General features: G+C 39.9%; 1 protein-coding gene and 1 long non-coding RNA gene across 7 annotated transcripts in view; one reads left to right on the forward strand and one right to left on the reverse strand.

The window, feature by feature from the left end:
• Window positions 1–19,296, reverse strand: part of ccdc88aa (coiled-coil and HOOK domain protein 88a) — a 177,407-nt gene that overhangs the window by 25,705 nt on the left and 132,406 nt on the right. The window lies entirely within an intron of this gene.
• LOC147843333 (uncharacterized) lies at window positions 5,200–8,321 on the forward strand. Its single transcript, XR_015493166.1, has 2 exons — window positions 5,200–5,484; window positions 6,380–8,321. It is a non-coding gene; the product is annotated as an uncharacterized LOC147843333 (long non-coding RNA).

The following is a 19,296-nucleotide window of genomic DNA, read 5'->3' on the forward strand; positions in this document are numbered from 1 at the left end:
ATGAAAGCATGACGGCTGAATAAGTGCTGTGGATTACAGACAATGCTGAATGTAAGACTTGAACTGTGAACTTCACTGATCTGTGTATTACACATGCTCACAGCTTCATAGAGGGCCATGTATAAGGCTTTATGAACACATGAATATTTACTTTATTTGCGGTTGTGGCTTGAGCTTTACTCCTCTCACGGCCTGGAGGCTTTCGTTGAATCTTTTTTGAGTATGTGATGAGATTTACAGGAAGCAAGAAACGCCTGGGGGAAGCTGAGGGGGAAAGCCACGCACACACACATACACACTCGCACACACATGGGGTCTCCTCCACCGAAGGAGGAAATATCAGGTTGTCATTATCAAATTCTAATTCCCATGCTGTCAGTTTCCATTACGGCAGTCAAGCTCTGAGTCCTAAAGGTTATTGATTTAAGTCCTAATCTACAAACAAATATTTTACCTGCCCTTTTTTCTTGGCCAGCAGCAATGTTAAGCGAAGGGCAAAGTCTAGTGTTGATGGATTTCGCCTTGGTTGGCACCGAGCGTGTGCGTGTGTGTCATAGAAAAGGCCCTGCTTTGCCTTTATGAATTATGGACATATTCCATGAGTAGGTTACAAACTACAAGCTGAATCTTACAAAAGAGAAAACTTTGCATTTTTCAATATATGAGCTGCTTAACCTTCAGGAAATGTTCTCTGAAACTTCAAATCGTTTTGTTTACAATACAGTTTGCATACATTTTCTTATTTTTTTTAGCTGTGTTTCCATAATTTAGAATATAGTAATAGTATATGAATCGCCGCTGTAACGAATCTTTAGCCGTGTCGGCTGTGTTGTGTTATTTTACAATATGTAGAGCAAGTGAAATTCGCAAATACTGTCATTTCCCAACTTTCTTTATATATATTTAATTTCAGGTTTAGTTATTCTAGTTTAGCAGAGTTAAAAAACACTAGTCACACATTTATGGCTCATTTCCACTGAGTGGTACAGTACAGTTCAGTTCGGTACGCTTTTATGGCCGTTTCCACTATCAAAAGGTACCTAAAAGCGAACCCCACTGTATTATTTTTTGGGTACCCCTTGTAAAGGGTATCTAGCACAACAAAAGTTGGAGCACAATGCGCAACTGAACGCTATTGGTTTACAGAGATACAAGCAACAAGTCAGAATGAAAACAATGGAACCACCATGTTTTAAATACACAACCGAGACATTACATCGTAATAATTTATACATATAAAAACCAATGACTGTAAAAAATATGGATGACGCGACAGCCCCTTTTCCCATTGAACGCCTTGAGGGCAAAACGCCTGCTTGACGGGCACAAACTGTCGCAAAAGACTGCTGAAATTGGAGCCTTGACATGCGCAGAAGGACTGTCTGATGGAGCCAGAGGAGGAGCCGCGAAAATGAGTTGAGCTTCCAACCAAACGCTTTATGTAAAATCAACCACGCCCCCCGAACTTCTCAGCATGCGTTTGCTGTCATATCAACACAAATGGATGTAATAAAGTTAACAAATATGAGGATTTTATATATTCAATCGCGCCAGCTCCGGGCCGCAGCGCATAACCTACTCGCGGCATAGCGGGCTGATTCCGGCTCGCATGCGGCAGCGCCGGCTCGCTCGGCCACTGCATCTGGCTCGATTGACTCGGGCTGGAATCGGGCAGTGAGTCCAGGCATCCGGAGTAGGTCCAGCACATCAGTCAGTCTGAGCTCTGAGGGGTAAGTCTCCGGCAGGCGAGAATCTAGCTGGAACTGGCCCGAGTGTATTTTGCTATCTGGGTGGCTAGGCGTATGTGTATCAGCAAACTAATAAAGCCAGAAAAAAGCCCTGACCTTAGCGAATAAACAGTGTTCCACCAGATCATGTATGTCAGAAACTATAGTTTACTGCTGAACTCATTTTGTCAGGGTAAAATAACACAGAAATCGAATAATAACACTTCAGTCTTCTGCCGAAGCTCAGACGCGCTGCTTTGAGAAACTGTCAATCACAGCTGTCAATCACGATGACACGCCCAGCATTAAATTACTGCTAAAAACAAACTGTTTACAAAAATGAAGATCTGCACCTATTTCAGCACAATAACCAATGCCTTAATCGACCAGAACCATCTTTCGGGACATTTTATTGCAAGTGTAATAATTTTTTTATTTGGGCTCAAGTCTCCTTCATTAACACGGAGGAGGCGGGCTTTATGACTTGTACTGCAGCCAGCCCCCAGGGGGCGATCTAACGGCCGAGACCTTCACTCAAACGCAGGCTTGCGGCACACTTGATAAAAACACGCCATGGTCGACCCCAGCTTAAACAAACATTGTCGTCGTCTTGATGAACAGCCACAAAGCCAAGCAGAAGAGAAGAATCTACCCTGTGCCCCGTAGTTTTTACAAGGCCATCTAAAGTGCGAGCGGTTTTGATTTCTCGCCTGAGCTCACCACATATTTAAAAATAACAAACTTCTTGAGCTGATAATAATAACGTGTGCGTGATTATTGAAGTGCTTCTGACATCCAAAACATGAAACTAATCAGATGGCGCTCTGTGTCGCAGCTGAAAAATTAACTGCGTCCTGAGTTGCGGCCGGGCACCGCCGACTTACGGCGCCGGTGTGTGTATCCTGATAGAAACCTATGTTTAGAATTCTAAAATGCATGGCGCTGCGTGGCGGCGCTTCTGGTGTGCGACCTGCTTAATGCTTCGTTTAAGCCTTCGCCATAACGTTAGTAACTTAGTCATACTAATAGCAAATAGGTCATAATGACATGAGTTATTGATCCGGAAAATACGAATCTGCGAATCTGTTGCTAACTTTACTGAATATTTTATTTGAAATTACAAATCAACAGAACAAAACCGTACTGAGTAGCTGCGATCAATATACTTTACCAGCAGCTGCTTTTTTAGTCATTTATAAAGAGTACACAAACATACTGACAGTAATAGCCTAGGTAACTTACTGTACATTGTTATGGGTCATTGATGCTAATTCGGCACAAACCCATCAGTTTCCCCTTTTCTGGCTGTGCTTTCTATGATTGAACTATGTAAAAGCTCTGTCCATGCGTGTTTCCTTGTGGGTTAGTAACGCTATATTTCATTACACAACAAATAATCTATCAGGCTTTTTGGCTAAAAATAGAGAAATCACGATTTCATTTACTATTATTAGATTATTTTTAAACTTCACCTCTCCTGCTGAGCATGAGCTAAGCTGTTGAATGGTTAGCTTATGAAGCGGCTAGGCTAAGCTAGCTTAAATTTTAATTGATTTATTCTCTGATCGGTAGCCTATTATGTCATGAATATACCCCTGTAATGCATACTGCAGTCCTTTTTTTGTCTGGCTTTCTTGGATATCTCACCTGTACGCCAAAAATGACATTATATACCTGGCAATGTCTGACACTGGCGCACATACATTGAAAAAGCCATGCCAGGCACGAAAGCTTGACAGGCGTAGCAACATTAACTAAGGAGGGCGGGGCTTTGCGAAGGGTCCATTTACGCCCCATTCACACGGGGCGTCAGCGTCAACGCTTCCCATTCACTTTGAATGGGTGACGTCAAGCGTTGACGAACTGCATTGTGAATCCGTCAGTGGCGCTTCACAGGCGTTGCTCGCTGCAGAAGTTGGGACTAGCTCAACTTTTCAAGCGCCGACGGAAGTGTCCCCCAACCAGATCGCTGTATACAAATACACCAGCTAGACAGTGGCCTATTTCTGACTGAATTTCATTGGCTGACGCTTCTATGATGATCGCTCCAGCCCCAACTTCAGACATGCCTTCTGCAAGCGTTGACGCTGAAGCCCCGTGTGAATGGGCCGTTAGACTCTCTTTCACAATTTAAATTTAAACTTAAAACACATCTGTTTAGAACAGCTTATGTACTTCAACCCGACTGCATTCTTAAAGTTTGTATTGTTTTGTTTTTGTTTTTGCTATTGCTATTATTTTCATTGTGTTTTTATTTGAACTGATCGTTCTAACTATCCTGTACGGTGACCTTGAGTGTCATGAAAGGCGCCTTTAAATAAAATGCATCATTATTATTATTATTATTATTAAAATAGTTATTTGAATAAACACTAAACCCAAAACTTCAAAAATGCAACTTAAATAAAAGTGAACAATAATGAAGAATAAAGAAACTTTAATATAAAAATACTTCATATTAAATCATATGTATGTGGTTAAACATGCCTTTACAATTGTTTTGGCAACGTTACAACACGTTTTATGTTCAAATAAAAAATATAGTATATTTCCCAGTACTGGGTTTCAGCTGGAAAGGCGTCCTTTGTGGTAAACATATGCTGAATAAGTTGGCAGTTCATTCCACTGTGGCGACCCCTGATGAAAAAAGAGATTAAGCTGAAGGAAAATGAATGAATGTTTCTGTATAATCTTGTGCCTGACTGGTGTGTTCTCCATGTGATTGTCTAATCAGGTTTCCTCCACAGAATGAGTGCTTATTTATTCTAAAAATAATTTTAGATAATTATTATTTTATTTTAGCTACATTTCCAGGGACTGACGTTAGTTTTGTTTAGTTTTTCTTGTATTTTTTTCAGTAAACTAATTGACCACTAGTTTTAGTCTTTGTTTTTTATGTACTAAAATATCCCTGGTATGCATATACAACATGTTCGCATCAAAACTAAATTTCTTAACCAAAGAATGTGGTGCAGATCTACTTAAAACTGGATAATTTTTTATGCTCTGTTAATTTTAAGTGAGACAATAGTTTATCTAGCACATCTAATATATTTCACAACATGGGATTTGTGCCTCTACTGCTTTAAAAACGGTGATAAAAACCAAGCCCGTGGAAAGCATCTATGACACCCTATCATCTACTAACAAAAGACATACAACAAAGATATCTAATTCAAAGGCAAATGTTTCTTTGTTAGTGACAAGCTGGCCACAGATATGATCACAGCATGTTTCAATCTATATCTCTGTCTTAACTCTGTGATGAAGGGTTGCTGGACAAGAGGTCATCATCACAACAAACTTATGTATTTCATCTCTATATTTATGCAACAGAGGAAGGTTGGAGTGTGAACGAGAGGCTACCTGCCGAGAATAGAAGGAGAGCCGTGGTGGTTTGTTGCCACCGGTCAATTACAGCCCGGTTATGGAGCCATCTGTTAATCTTCCCTCCTCTTCCTGTTTTCCTCTCACTCTCTCCCTCTGTGCTAACAGCCTTCACGCTGTCAAACCCTGAGCATATCTGAGAGATGCTATGGAATGATAGCTGTCCGACACACGCCGCCTTTATCTTAAAGTAGTACAATAGGAGGGATCCAGAGTAGATAACAGACAACTAGTGATAATACGGGAGAGACTTCATGGTCTGGTGGCGCGAGTTCGGGGAGCTGGGCTTTTAAAGAGCAACAGTGCCACCTTGTGTTCATGAATGGTGCTCCTGGTGAAGGTAAACAAAGCATAATATTTTAATATTCAGGTAAGTTTTTTTATCGCTCAGCGTGTGTAAAATGTCTCATGAAGACGGTAAAATTACGATGATTTGATGTTGGAGGAAAGATTTGTTAAGGAAAAACACCAGGGTTGTGTAGAATGTAGCCAAATTAGCTGGCTAGCCAGTTTAATTTGCACTAATTCTGGGTTTAAGGTACCATATGAAGGTACTGTGTATTCATAATACTATGGCAACAAAGAGTGATTAAATTTGAGGTGCCTCCATGTTACCTAAAATCCAAGATTGGTGCAAACAAAACTGAAACCTTTCGAGCTAATCCAGCCTCATGGTGCAGACCCTCATGTATCTTCCAGTGACAGAGAGCTCAGAGCTTTGACTTTTGGGAATATTTGGTAAGAAATATATTATTTATGTGCACTTAATGTCTATTTATTAGATACAATCAACTGGTCAATGCAAATATTTTATCAGCCAATCACATCTGATAACAGTTTTGGTGAGAAAGGATTTGCCACTGATAAACAGCTCAGAGGTCTAATTTTGAGAATTTCCCTTTTGAAAAAAAACTGCTTAAACCAGCCAAAGCTGGTTAGCTAGTTTTAACTGATCAACCAGCTGGTTTTAGAGGGTTTTTGGCCATTTCCAGGCTGGTTTGAGCCATTTTTAGCTGGCCATGCTGGAAACCCAGCCAAAACCAACTATGTCCAGCTTAATGATCAAGCTGGTTTTAGCAGGTCTCATCCCAGCCTAACCAGCTTCAAACAGGATGGATATAGCTAAAACCAGTCTAGAAATGGCCAAAACTCCTCTAAAACTAGGCTGGTCGAAAAATCTTAGACTGGTTTAAGCATTTTTCTAGCAAGAAATATATTGTTTATATGCACTAACTTGCCATTTTATTTTTTTATACTACATTTAGATGTGTGGACATGGCCGAGACACTCTGCTGAAGCGCAAACCGAGCATCAGAATGGAAGAGAAAGGTGACTTAGGTGACATTGAACATAACATTGGTTGATGGTGCCAGACAAGCCATTCTAAGTATTTTAGAAACTGCTGACCTACTGTGGTTTACATGCACAGCCATTCAGTGAGTGGCAGATCTGTGGCCAAAATGCCTCATGATGCCAGAGGACAGAGGAGAGTGGAGAGACTTGTTCAAGTAAAAAGACAACAGTATGACAGATAACGTCTCATTACAATATGTGTGTAAAGGAGAGCATCTCTAAATGCACAACGCATCAAAACTTAAGGCAGATGAGCAACAGCAGCAGAAATCACTGCAGAAATGTTTTTTTATCTTGTTTCTAGTCCAAATATCTAAAGATTTTTAAATCAAAAAGTATTTCTAGACTAATAAAAAACATTGTTTTTTTTTGCAGAATTAAGTTGTTAAAATTAATGGAGTTTTTATTAAAACGAGCTAAATAATCTGCTAGTTGGGTCAGTAAAATTAAAAGTCTTGGAATAATATTATTTTACTGATCCCACTGGGAAATAGTTTTGCTTGTTTTTAAGAGTTTTTGTGGCATTGGGGATTTTTTATTTGTATATTTGTTTATACTTGAGTACCAACTGAGCATTGTGTAATTGCCACAACTTAACTGAGTATTGTGATGCTACTTACACAAAGCTCAAATGATCTCAAAACAGTTTATGTAAATATAATCAAATATAGCCTTCTAACAGTTTACCAGCTTACAAGGAACATTCTCAGAAATTTCTGTAACTTTCTTTAAAAGTTGTGTAAAAGTTAGCACATATTGATATTGAAACAATGTTTTTGGAACATTCATGTAAATAACAAGACTGGAACATTCATAAAAGCTTTTTAGTTTAGGTTAGTATAACCTATATAACAAATATAAAGGTGCGAAGCAGTGGCGCAGTAGATAGTGCTGTTGCCTCACAGCAAGAAGGTCGCTGGGTTGCTGGTTCGAACCTCGGCTCAGTTGGCGTTTCTGTGTGGAGTTTGCATGTTCTCCCTGCGTTCGCGTGGGTTTCCTCTGGGTGCTACGGTTTCCCCCAGTCCAAAGACATGCGGAACAAGTGAATTGGGTTGGCTAAATTGTCCGTAGTGTGTGTGTGGCTGTTTCCCAGAGATGGGTTGCAGCAGGAAGGGCATCCGCTGCATAAAAACTTGCTGGATATATTGGTGGTTCATTTCGCTGTGGCGACCTCGGATTAATAAAGGGACTAAGCCGACAAGAAAATGAATGAACAAATATAAAAATAACATTATTATAACATCCACACCAAAAATCAAAGACGTTTTACAACCTAAGAACGTTCTACAATAACTTTTCAAAACTTGAGGCAATTAATCTTAGAAGATTAATATAATGTGGATATAATGTTCTGATAACGTTTAAACTAATGTTTTGAGAATATAATTATACGAGTTTAGTCACATGAAAATGAATGATTTCTAAAAGAAACTGTGTCACGATCACCAGCGATCTAACATCCAGAGATGGCTGCTAAACACTCACTTTCACACAAACTACAAATCTGTCGGTTTATGGACCACAGATCCTCGTCATGCAACACACACACTCACCTGCTCCAAGTCACCATTGATTAGACACTCACAGCTGAAGCTGCTTTTGGACTGATTACACAGACTATATATACACCTCTCAAACACACAGATGTTGCTAAGTCTTGTCTACTGTTTTAGTGACACTGCAATGCGTTTTCCTTTGTCTTGTTTTGCTGTTCTTGATCCTGTTTGCTGCCTGCCTTGTGACCATCTGCCTGTTATTTTGACTACAACTCTGGATTGCCTTTTTACATCTGTTTGCCCCTATGTTGTACATTACTTACCTGAACTTGCTAATAAACCTGCATGTGGATCCGCACCGCTGTTATCAGTGTCACTTTCCCCATTACACCGTGGCAGCAAACCCACCCCTAAACTCAACCGTCATTGGTGAAAGAGCAAATCGTACTAAAATGTATTAACGAGTCATCCGAATTAGCCTCTGAATCAAAAGATTTAACTGTTACGTGAGACTGAAACATTATGAAAACATTTTGATTAACATTATTATAATGAAAAATTAACATTAACACACTGTCCAAAACAAATTATTTGTACGTTTTGAGAACTTTTAAAAAAAATAATCATCAACTTTCTGGGAACAGTTTTAGTACCGAAAATTGTTAGCTGGGTTTGTACTTTTTTTTTTTTTTTTTTTTGTGTACAAGAGCACTTTAAAAAAAGACGTCAGCTGTTTATTCAAACTACTTATATAAAATGAGCTGAAACAACACAATTCTTGAGTTATTTGTTGGACAACTTAATTGTTTTATGTTCAATCAACTTAAATTTGTAAAAACCAATGAGTTAACTAAATTCCTTCATGTCGTCCCAACACTAATCGACAAAAATCAGCATTTTTTGCAGTGAGCTCTTACCTGTGATTTGTCCGTCTGATACAGTAGACTGTACCTTGACCAACAACCATATACAACACACCAACCCCTGCTTGTGCTCATACTTTAGTACTTTATCATGCTCAAAACAGGTGAGCATTTAAAGAACACATGTACATGATGCATCCGACAGCTGTCTTGTAAAGGTTTGTATGGACTCCTGATCTAATTTCTGTTTTGCACCCAAGCAATCGTGACTTCCAGCTGTGCGTCCCTGTCTCAATAAATCAGCACTGACAGGTTGCTAAAGCAATACCCAAGGCCCACCGCAGCCTACAGTGTATAGCATACACTTCAGTAAATTCCAGCAAAATGTGTGTGCGTGTGGTCCTGAGAGGTAGAAATCAGAGCGCGACCCTTTTCAGATCCGCTTCAGCGCCTCGTAAGTGAGACCGATTATGAGTGTTTAACACAGTCTATTACATCCCAGCCTGAAATGGCAATAGCACACATTCAACATGCAATCACATAGACTGTGAGAAACTGGGTGCTTATTGTACCCGAGGGACTGGATGTAAATTGATATAAGCGAAAAATATAAGACAGGGCGTCGCAGTTGTAATGAGACAGGTGGTCTCAGCAGCTGGAGAGAAAGAAGATAGGATGATAGAAATAAAGACAGAGAAGGGGGGAAATGAAAAAGTAAATTAGCAGTGGGCAGAAATACACAAAATAGGGATGAATCAGAATAATAGCAAATAATTAAATGGGAGAAAAAGGATATCAAATTGACACTGATGTTAAAAAAACATGTCAAAAATAGAAATTGATTTGATGTCAAAACCTTGATGTTTATTTGATATCCCAACACAATCTCACGGCAATTCGTAACATTTTGATTTAGTGGCTAATTTGTATGAATTTTTACGATCTAATTTGTACAATTTAGTATGATTTGCTTATCCCCCAATGATGGTTGGGTTTAGGGGTGGGGTTAGGTGCCACGCCTCCTTTTTAAAATCGTACAATTTCGTACGACTAAACTCATACGAATTCATACAAATTAGCCACTTAACTGGCAAAACGTAAAATACTTACATTTTCTCGTGAGATCAGGCTGGACATCCACACAGTGACGGCCTATTGACCACCAAATTAACTACACAAAAGCTTTGTGTGAATCTGAAAGCTTCAATTGCAAATGACAAATTTAGACTGGATCTCTACACAACGTCATAAGACTTCAATATTAGGTTAGATTTAGTTTGTGACATCAGGTCACCTAAAGGCTTGTGCACACAGGACGCTTTTTGCCCATGTTTTCAGTCGACGTTGCACGCCTCGTGACTAAATAAAGGGTGCCAATGTGATCGTGCACACCAACGCGCAAAATGCAAGGTGTAAAAGCATAATTTTTAAAGAAACGCATTATGCTCGTTTATTTTTTTATTTATTTTTTTTATTTACTTATTTATTTTTTGATAGGCCTGGGCATGGTACGGTTAGCATAGTGTGAGTAGGCTCTAAGGTTAACCCTTTTACCCTTGCTTTTAACTTAGATTGATTACTTTAGTTAATTTTTATCATTCAATTGTATTGAATCATTCATATTTTGTTTTTTATTGTGGTCTTTTTTACTGTTTATATTGTTCTGCTTTGCCTTATATGTCTTGTAGTGCTTTGGGTCTGAGAAAAGTGCACTATAAATAAAATGTATTATTATTATTATTATTATTATTATTACTTGTATTTTATAATAAAACTCTGTAAAAGCTTTTCTTAGATGTAGTTTAGTCTTGGTTTTAAACTGAATTAAAACAGTTTTTCCCTAAATTAAAGGCTTTGCTTATTTTATGTAATAACTTAAATATGTAAATATATTTTGTTTGCTACCCAACGAAGTAAAAAAGTATAGATATATTATAATAACTGAAAGGTCATTTCATACAATGACTTTCTAAAAAAGAAAGAAATCTGCAAAAATTTTATTAGTCGAAATAGAGCTGTGCAGGTTATTAAAATATAGATTGAAATTTTCGTTTTTTAAATTACATGTGTTCTAGTTTTAAAGTACAATTAAAGTCTTAAAATTTCCTCCCAAATAATTTTTTATTTATTTATTTTTTATTTTTTGCAATAATAACAATAATAAACATACTAAAATGTTACAGCATTTATCAAAAAAAAAAACTGTTTACCTCAAATTGTGCAGTCACAGGCTTACAGTAACAGTGTTTGACATTATAAACATTGTGATAAAGGTCATGCCATGACAGGTGTTTAAAAACGTGTCATATCACCAAATATCTGTTTCAAGAGATTACGTCTTTATTGTACATAATAACAAGAGAGATGACCCATAACTAAACATTATATAAACGCTCTGCTGATTGCTTCGGTTTCAATCAGACCCCAAAGGACAAGAACCCAGAGGTCACTGCCACACACACATTATAAATGAGCTCTGGTTTTGTCACTCAGGGTTATGTTTATGAATGCTCTTCCTTCAGTTCATTTGTATTGATTATCTAAAGACTGAACAAAACAGATCACCAGCAGTCAGGTGAATGTAAAGGGCACGAGAGAGGGTTTGGCATGAAGCGGCGTCTGCCCGGCAGCGGTGACCTTCTGAAGGTCAGAGACGATAAAGAAAAAGCATACAGACTCGGTGACAGGCATGCCACACACCCAGGAGACTGGATGACCCACAAACACACACACACACACACTTGTATATGGTGTATAAGGACTCTCCATATGCTTAATGTATGTTTTATAGTAAAAAATGCTCATTATACAGCCTTACCCTTTTCCTAACCCCAACCTTTTCAGGAAACCTGTGGAAAATTTTAAATGTCTAAAGAGCCGAGTATTAATTTTTTAAGCATTTTGATTGAATTACAGGGACAAAAGGACTAGATCATATCCTTATTGTCCTTATTTAAGTCCAAAGCCATGCTAAAATTCAATAAACATTACATATAGAGCAAATTACAGCTACTTGAAACGAATCTACACAACCCCCACTTCACTTCACTAATGTTAAAAAGACTGACTACGGCCATACAAACACACACACTAAAGGCGTTTGAGTTGTGATGGGTGATAAAGACAGCCAAGAGAAGGAGAGGAGATGGAGTTGGAGCTCATAACTCTTCACACACTTCTCCGACTGATACATCAAGCTCTGCTCACACAGACAGTAATGAGGCGTACCTGTGAAAGAATGAGTTAGGCCGTTCAAACACACACACTCGCACACATACACACCTGTCACGAGCATTAGGGGAGCCTTCCAACAAAGACAAACTGTTTCTGGAGTGGCCAAACAGGCAAGACGCTGATGCTAAAAGCGCATCATGCTAAAATATATCCCAACACACTGACAGCAAGTGGTATAAGGCTACATAAACACTCCCAATGGCCATGGAGAAAAAGAATATTATCATTTTGACTGCCTTGTGTTAAAATTTTTGGTCACACTTTATTTTAAGGTATGGTTTTAGCATTAGGGTGTCACGGTGGCGCAGTGGGTACCATGATCAAGGGCATAGGTTTGCACTTGACATTGGTGACATTGGACGTATGAATCAAATAAATATATGTATTTAAGGCTCAACCTCCTTTAGTAGACTTTGCTATTCTAGGTACTACCAGAAGCCCTGAGTTTTGAGATCTTAAAGAGTGGGTTGGATTGCAGTGAGACAGAAGGTTGGTTGGATAAACAGGAGCTAGATTATTTTTAAGCTTTACAGGTGAGAAGCAATATTTTAGAATCAGTATGGAACTTACCGGCAGCCAGTGTAAGGAGGACAAATTTGGGGGGATATGCTCCTATTTTTTAGACTTGTTAGGAACTCTGGCAGCTGCATTTTGCACTGACTGAAGGGCTGTTTCTCAATATGTGTTCTTGTCTGTACTTGCGTTCTTGTGTCCTCGTGAAACGTCATCAACCGTCGCCAAAGTACTGTTCCAATTCAAAGTTCACATCTTTCCAAGTACACATGAAATTCTCGGATGTGTACTTGCTCTGGCCTTTGGCCAAGGATGCATCGAGAGGTGACTTGTGCGAACTTGCGAAGCTCAGGTATCCCAGAATGCATTGCAGCGTAACCAGCAAGCGCTAATGGCGGAGGAGGAAACCCGCACAGTTTTAAAAATGCTCCTTTATTGTGTCACAAAACAAAGTTTTAAGAGTTTTTCAGGCGAGAATGTAGTTGTTTTAAACTCGAATCGGCAGTTTATTCACAAAGATAGCGCGTCTTTAAAGATGTGGCTCAGCTTATGCGGACTCTGACTCCCAGCCTGCCAGCGGGAGCTCCGTCATCAGCTCCCCCGCCAGAGCAGCTTTACTTCGTCCAGGCCATCTCGGACGTACCGCTGGATCTCATCTCTATATTGTAGTTAAAACAGGATATTTAATACATCTCAGGAATATCTTACGGACAGTTTTTGGTCTTATAAATCTATTATTTGTTCTCAGGTGTTTTATTTTAGCAGTGTTATTTTGTTACCTTTTATAATTGTCTTTAATTATGTTACCGTGTTGTACGCTGTTTGTCTTTGTTTATCAAATTGCTTGACGTAATCTTTATTTCTCATTGTGTGTATAATTACCATTGTAGTTTAATAAATCTGATAATCAAAGACACGTGTATAATAACGTTAACTCATTTTAACTCACATTTATATGAATATATGTGTACATTTCCTTAAATCAAAAATGTAGATTTATAATATTAATATAATAATAATTTAATCATTTTATTGTTTATGTACAGTGAAACTGATGAATCCATGGTGAGGTAAGTGACATTATGAAGTACACTGCTGTTCCATTTGAAGAAGTACCTGACTTGTGTCCTCGCGTCATCGGGAGTTCGTTCTTCCAAGTCTGAACTTGGCAAGTCTGAACTTCCAAGGACGCAAGTCCGAACTTTGCATACTTGGTATTGAGAAACAGCCAAGATTATTATTAAAGGATGCTGGGCGACTTGTGAACAGAGAACTACAGTAATCCATCCTAGAAGTCATAAAAGCATGGACTAGCTTTTTTGCATTGGAGATGGATAACATACTTCATAACTTTTTTAATATTTCTCAGATGAAAGATGTTTTTTTTTTTAGTTGTTGTCTAATATGATACCCAGATATTTTACTGTAGAGCTAATGCTAACTGTCTCTTCGTCTAGCCTAATCTCTCATGTAGACCATGTCCCAAGTATTTATAAATGCTGACTAAATTTAAATGGAGGAATGATCTATTCAAACTGCAAACAGATCGTGCTATCTAGATTCAATGTCACACTCCATTCATAAACAATAGTATAAGCAATTTTACATACAGTACAGCACTTTGCTTACAGCAGTACACTCCTACTCCATTTAAAACACAGCCCGTATGAAATTCAGATAAGAAGAGGCTCTTAAAAACTCTGAGACAGATGTTATGTTAATGGGTGCTTTCTCTCTTCACAGAATAGGTAGCACTGAAATGCCACAAGGCTAAATAAATGTATCACTTCACATGAAAGCAAACACTAACCCAACACGAAGAGCCTCAGGCATCCTTTACTGAAGCACCCGAACCCAAGTAAGAAGATCGCTTGGTTTTGAAGTTCTGCAAAGGGTTTTTTTCTGCTCATATGGGACATTTAAGGCAGGCCAGCAAAGCTCAAGGCCTCATCTTGCACATTTTATACAAAAACCCTTCAATCAAAACTGGGCTTCTCATGACTTTGCTGGTTTGCTCTAGGAGGGTGCACACACACACACACACACACACTCAGTTAATCATCCTTCTGGTGTAACAGGAGAGAAGGAGAGAGAAGCTGGGTCATTAGGGGAGGTGGGAGAGATGCAGGATGCATCTTAACGTGACACTTTCACTATTTGGTATGCCGGCCACATGAGGGACAGTGTTTTTTATTTAACGCAAGCACACACACATACACTCTCTCAGTGAGGGTCCACGGTAATTTGATCAAAGGCGACCTTCAACAGGCGATCCCAAAAGGTTAGGCCTCACACCAAATAAAGTCATATGAATAATCACACTTGCTGTATCTGTGTAAATCAAGCTTGGTTAATCTTCAGTGAAGCCATATTTCAAAGACCATAAAATGAAGGTGTAATTTCCTGGCGAGTTATGCATTTGAAAGGGAGCTGAGACTTTTAGAGAGACAACGAAGAGATGAGGCGAGGAACAAAAAGGAAATGTTGAAGAGACAAAATGAGATTTAAGGGTGAGACAATATGAGAAGATGCGTAAGCAGAAGGGAATGAATAGGGCACTATTGAATAAAAACAGAGATGACGGGAGGTTGACCAAATGGAAATAGTATGACATGATTAGCAAAAGAGAGAATTGATTTATGCAGGGGAGGTTATGAAGAAAGGGTGGGATGAGAAAAGGGAAGAGTTATGTGGAAGAACAGAATATGACAGGAATGAAGAGAGAAGTATGAGATGTGGAAGAGAAGGGACAACAAGATAAAATAAGGGAAGTGACATTAGTTGCACTCTTGGGCCAGTGCTAGCCAAGGATTTCTTCAGTATGGCCAGGATCAGTAGGCCTTGAGCTCAAGCAGTGATGTCGAAATCAATAGTGAAAGTGAAAGTCGTGACATGATCAAGTTTGGTGACCCATGCTCAGAATTTGTGCCCTGCATTAAACACATCCAAGTGTGCACACATAGCCATAAACACACACCCAGAGCCATTGCTGCGGCACCCAGGAAGCAGTTGGGGGATCGGTGCCTTGTTCAAGGGACACACCTCAGCTGTTGTATTGAGAGTACTGGTTATTCACTCCCACCAGTTTTACCTGCCAGAGCTGGGACTCGAACCTGCGAGTTCTTGATAACAAGTCCAACTCTCTAAGCATTGGGCAAGCTGCCACCAATAGCTCACGCTGCAGCCAAAACCCCAGCCATAAGTACCTCAGCCATAAGTTTTTTTTGTTTGTTTTTTGCATGTAGTTTATGTTCATACTTGTTTGCAAACCTAGCAAAATGGGCATCTTGCCACATACTCTCTTTACCTGAGACAGGCAGACTAGGCCTTTGCCTATCACCTTGACCCAACGTCCTAGTTAGGGTTTAAGCTTAGCCCAAGGTTCTATGTGGACCAAAAAGGCATATACATAAGCCCCTAGGGAGCCTCACTGAGGCCTGATCAGGCCTGGGAAGTTACTGTGCGTACACAAATCACCCAGGCATGCACTGGAACACTCACTTTAGACACAACAGTGGAAACGTGGCTATTAATACGAAAGAAAATCGAAAGAGACAAGATGAGAAAAAACAATGATGAGTTTAGGAGAAGATCATAAACAAAGCAGAAAGAGAACAAAACAATTAAATGAAACATTGCACAAAAGAAGGGAGAAGCAAAAAGAAGAGAAGATGAAAAGGACTAAAGATGGACTAAATTAGATGAAAGGATTAAACAAGATGAAAAGATGAAATAGACAAGAAGATGAAAAAAAAGATGAAGATCCAGAGGAAGACGGACTGATAGGACACTAAAAAGTAAAAATACAGAAGACAAGAACAAAAAAGTTAAGAAGAGAGGAACTCACAGATGAGGACGACAAATAGACAAGAAAGAACAAAAGTGAGACTAAACGATATAAAAAGATGAGACACGATAAGCAGATGGTAAGAAGGTAATAAGATAAGGGTGAGATGAGGGAAGGGACAAAAAAAGAGGTGAAACAAAATGAGCAGTGAAGAAACGGAACAAGCTATGGAGACACAAAGGACAAAATAAGGAAAGGCAAGGGACAAAGTTGAAGAGAATGGTCGACAAAAAGGGAGAAGGTAAGGGAACAGACATAGGGAGATGAAAGAATGAGCTGTGATGGAAGGGATGAAGGGAAGATTAGAAAATTAGGGGATGGAATGAGCTGAAGGATGCAAAATAAGACGAGGGCAAAATGAAGACAACCAAAGAGAGAAGATGAGACAAAATGGTGAAAGGAATTGAAATGTTAAAGAGAGAAGATGACGAGACATTAAGAGAAGACAACAGAGGAAGAGATAATGAAATAAAGACTGAGGCAAGATGAGAAATTTAGAAGTAAAGATTGGAAGAGACTTGATGAGAAAAAGAAGAGCATTGACGGAGCAAGATGGGGAGGAAGATAAGTTTGAAAAGGGGACAGAACAAGACAAGCAAACACTGGAAGAGAAAATGGATGATGAAAGGAAGAAAAAAGAGAAGGGACACAAGAAGTGATAAAAAAGGGGGAGACAAGAACATGAAAGAGTTGGTATGAGAAAAGATGAGCAAAGATCAGAAGAGATGTAAAAAAGACGCAATGAAGAGAACAAATTGCAAGAAAGTAGAAGAATGGAGAAAAAGCAACTGAACAAGTTTAGAAGAGTCAGAGGATAAAGGACAAAGAAGACAAGTGGAGGTTTATTTCAGCTTTTATCTGCTTAAAAAAGCTTGACCAAATAAAAGCTTTAACTTTGGGATTTTGTCTTCTTGTCAGGAATTCTCCTCCTTCTGGGAAAGCAGATGAATCATCTCTGAACTGAAGCAGAAGTCAAGAACAAACGTTCACAAGCATTTGGGGAGAGATGAGAAAGAAAAGCACGACCTTGAATGCGCTAGTCTATTCCTCAAAAGACACGTGCTGACCTTGTTTTGACAGGAGTCTTGGTGTTTTAATTTCAGGGTTTTAGAAGTATGGATTTTGTTTTATGCCTTTTTAATGGAAGCCTCGTCGTCTATTTTAGACTCAGTCCTGTTGACCTTTCTTCCTCCTTCGCTCTCTTCTTCCGTGATCTTCCTCTGTCCACCCCCCTCCCCTTTCCATGCTCTGTAATTTCAGATGGAGTTTGTGGAGGCAATAAATGTAATTAGTATCGTATTTCAGATGGACTAGACACAGCGAGGGAGGGAGACGTTATGAGAGAGACCCTCCCTTTGCTGCTTTCTTGTTCAGAGTGCACTCAGAGTCTCTCTCTCTCTCTTTTCTCCATTGTTGTTCCAATGTCCCCTCTGTCCTGTCCTCTTAGCGGTGTCAGTGTAGTGCTGGCTTGACTCTGTCTCTCTCCATTTATCCGCTCTGTTCTCCTTGCTCCACACTGGACGTACTCGGAAAGGTCACGCAGACGAGAGTTGCTTATTTACCAGAGAGCCGGTCACTCCCTGGACTGCAATAGCGGTGAACAGACATGCCAGAGCAGATGAGAAATGTGTCTTACATGAGATGCACTCCGCTGCTGTGACGGGAATGCATTTGGACCACATGTATGGGATCAACAAAAACTCATACACGCACATTCATGCACACAGGCAGGAAGTTGTAACATTAATGGACAGCTCTGACAGGACTTAACTGCATCTGTGACCTATAAACTACCTTACACTTAAGGTTAAAGACGGAAAGTAGTTTCTGTCTAAAAGAGAAGAGAGGATGCTTGCTAAAGAAATAGCTCAGGTTCAACAAGTAAAGGTAAATCAGAGCTGCTTTGGAAAGATCATTGAGGCACTTACTATGAATCAAACAGGACTGATAGTGTTAGAACCCATAGTGTAAATATGGTAAATTGTCAGTCCTTATTTATTTTCCCCTGGTGTTGTTCCAAGGGCGGCACAGTGGATCAGTGGTTAGCACTGCTGCCTCACAGCTAGAGGGTTGTTGGCTCAAGCCAGGCTGGATCTGTTGGCATTTCTGTGTGGAGTTTGCATGTTCTCCCTATGTTCGCTTGGGTTTCCTCTGAGTGCTCTGGTTTCCCCCTCAGTCCAAAGTACTGGGTTGCGCAACCCAGGCTCATTCTGAAAACGTAGTCCAGCGGACGTTTCTGGAGACCGCGAAATACGTCCCGGGAGGTACGCATGGGTGCATTTCATTTTTTTAAGCGAACGCTACGGGGCGGAGTGACGTCGTTCCCTTTCGCGCTTGACGGCTGACCGCTTACCTCCGTGTGGAGGGCTTTCCCGCTGCAGTCAGTTTGTTCGGTCAGCTCATCGTGTGCGTCGGCGGACTTCAGATGCAGAGAGGAGGAGTTGACAAAGGCGTCCGGGTTCGAGTCCGGGGAAGTGCGGTTCCAGAAACCAGGTAAGACAAAAACAGAATCCAAAGAATAAAGCGAACGAGTTCATAACTGGGTGAGAACGAGGTAAAATCTGAAAAAACAGACGAGGGTTTTTCTTTTTTCTAGACGGCTTTTCTAAATTGTTGCTCGGGTTTAGGGAAGTGAGCGGGCAGGCGGGTCAATCGGTAAAACTGGTTGGGTTCAGGTAAGGAGGAGGGTGGTTCAGCCGATTGGCCGGTCGCGCAGTCAATCATTCGGTCAGTCAGACAACGGCCTCTGGTGGGTTTACGCGAGAACAGCGTGGGCGCGAACGGCACTCACGAGAGACGTTTGAAATACGAAAAATCGCGCACAGCGGCCTCTCGCGGATTCGCGAAAATAAAAACTGCATAAATACGTACCTCCT

This window comes from Danio rerio, chromosome 6 (genome assembly GCF_052040795.2).
Source record: "Danio rerio strain M-AB ecotype USA chromosome 6, GRCz13ab, whole genome shotgun sequence".
Taxonomy (NCBI): Eukaryota; Metazoa; Chordata; class Actinopteri; order Cypriniformes; family Danionidae; genus Danio; species Danio rerio.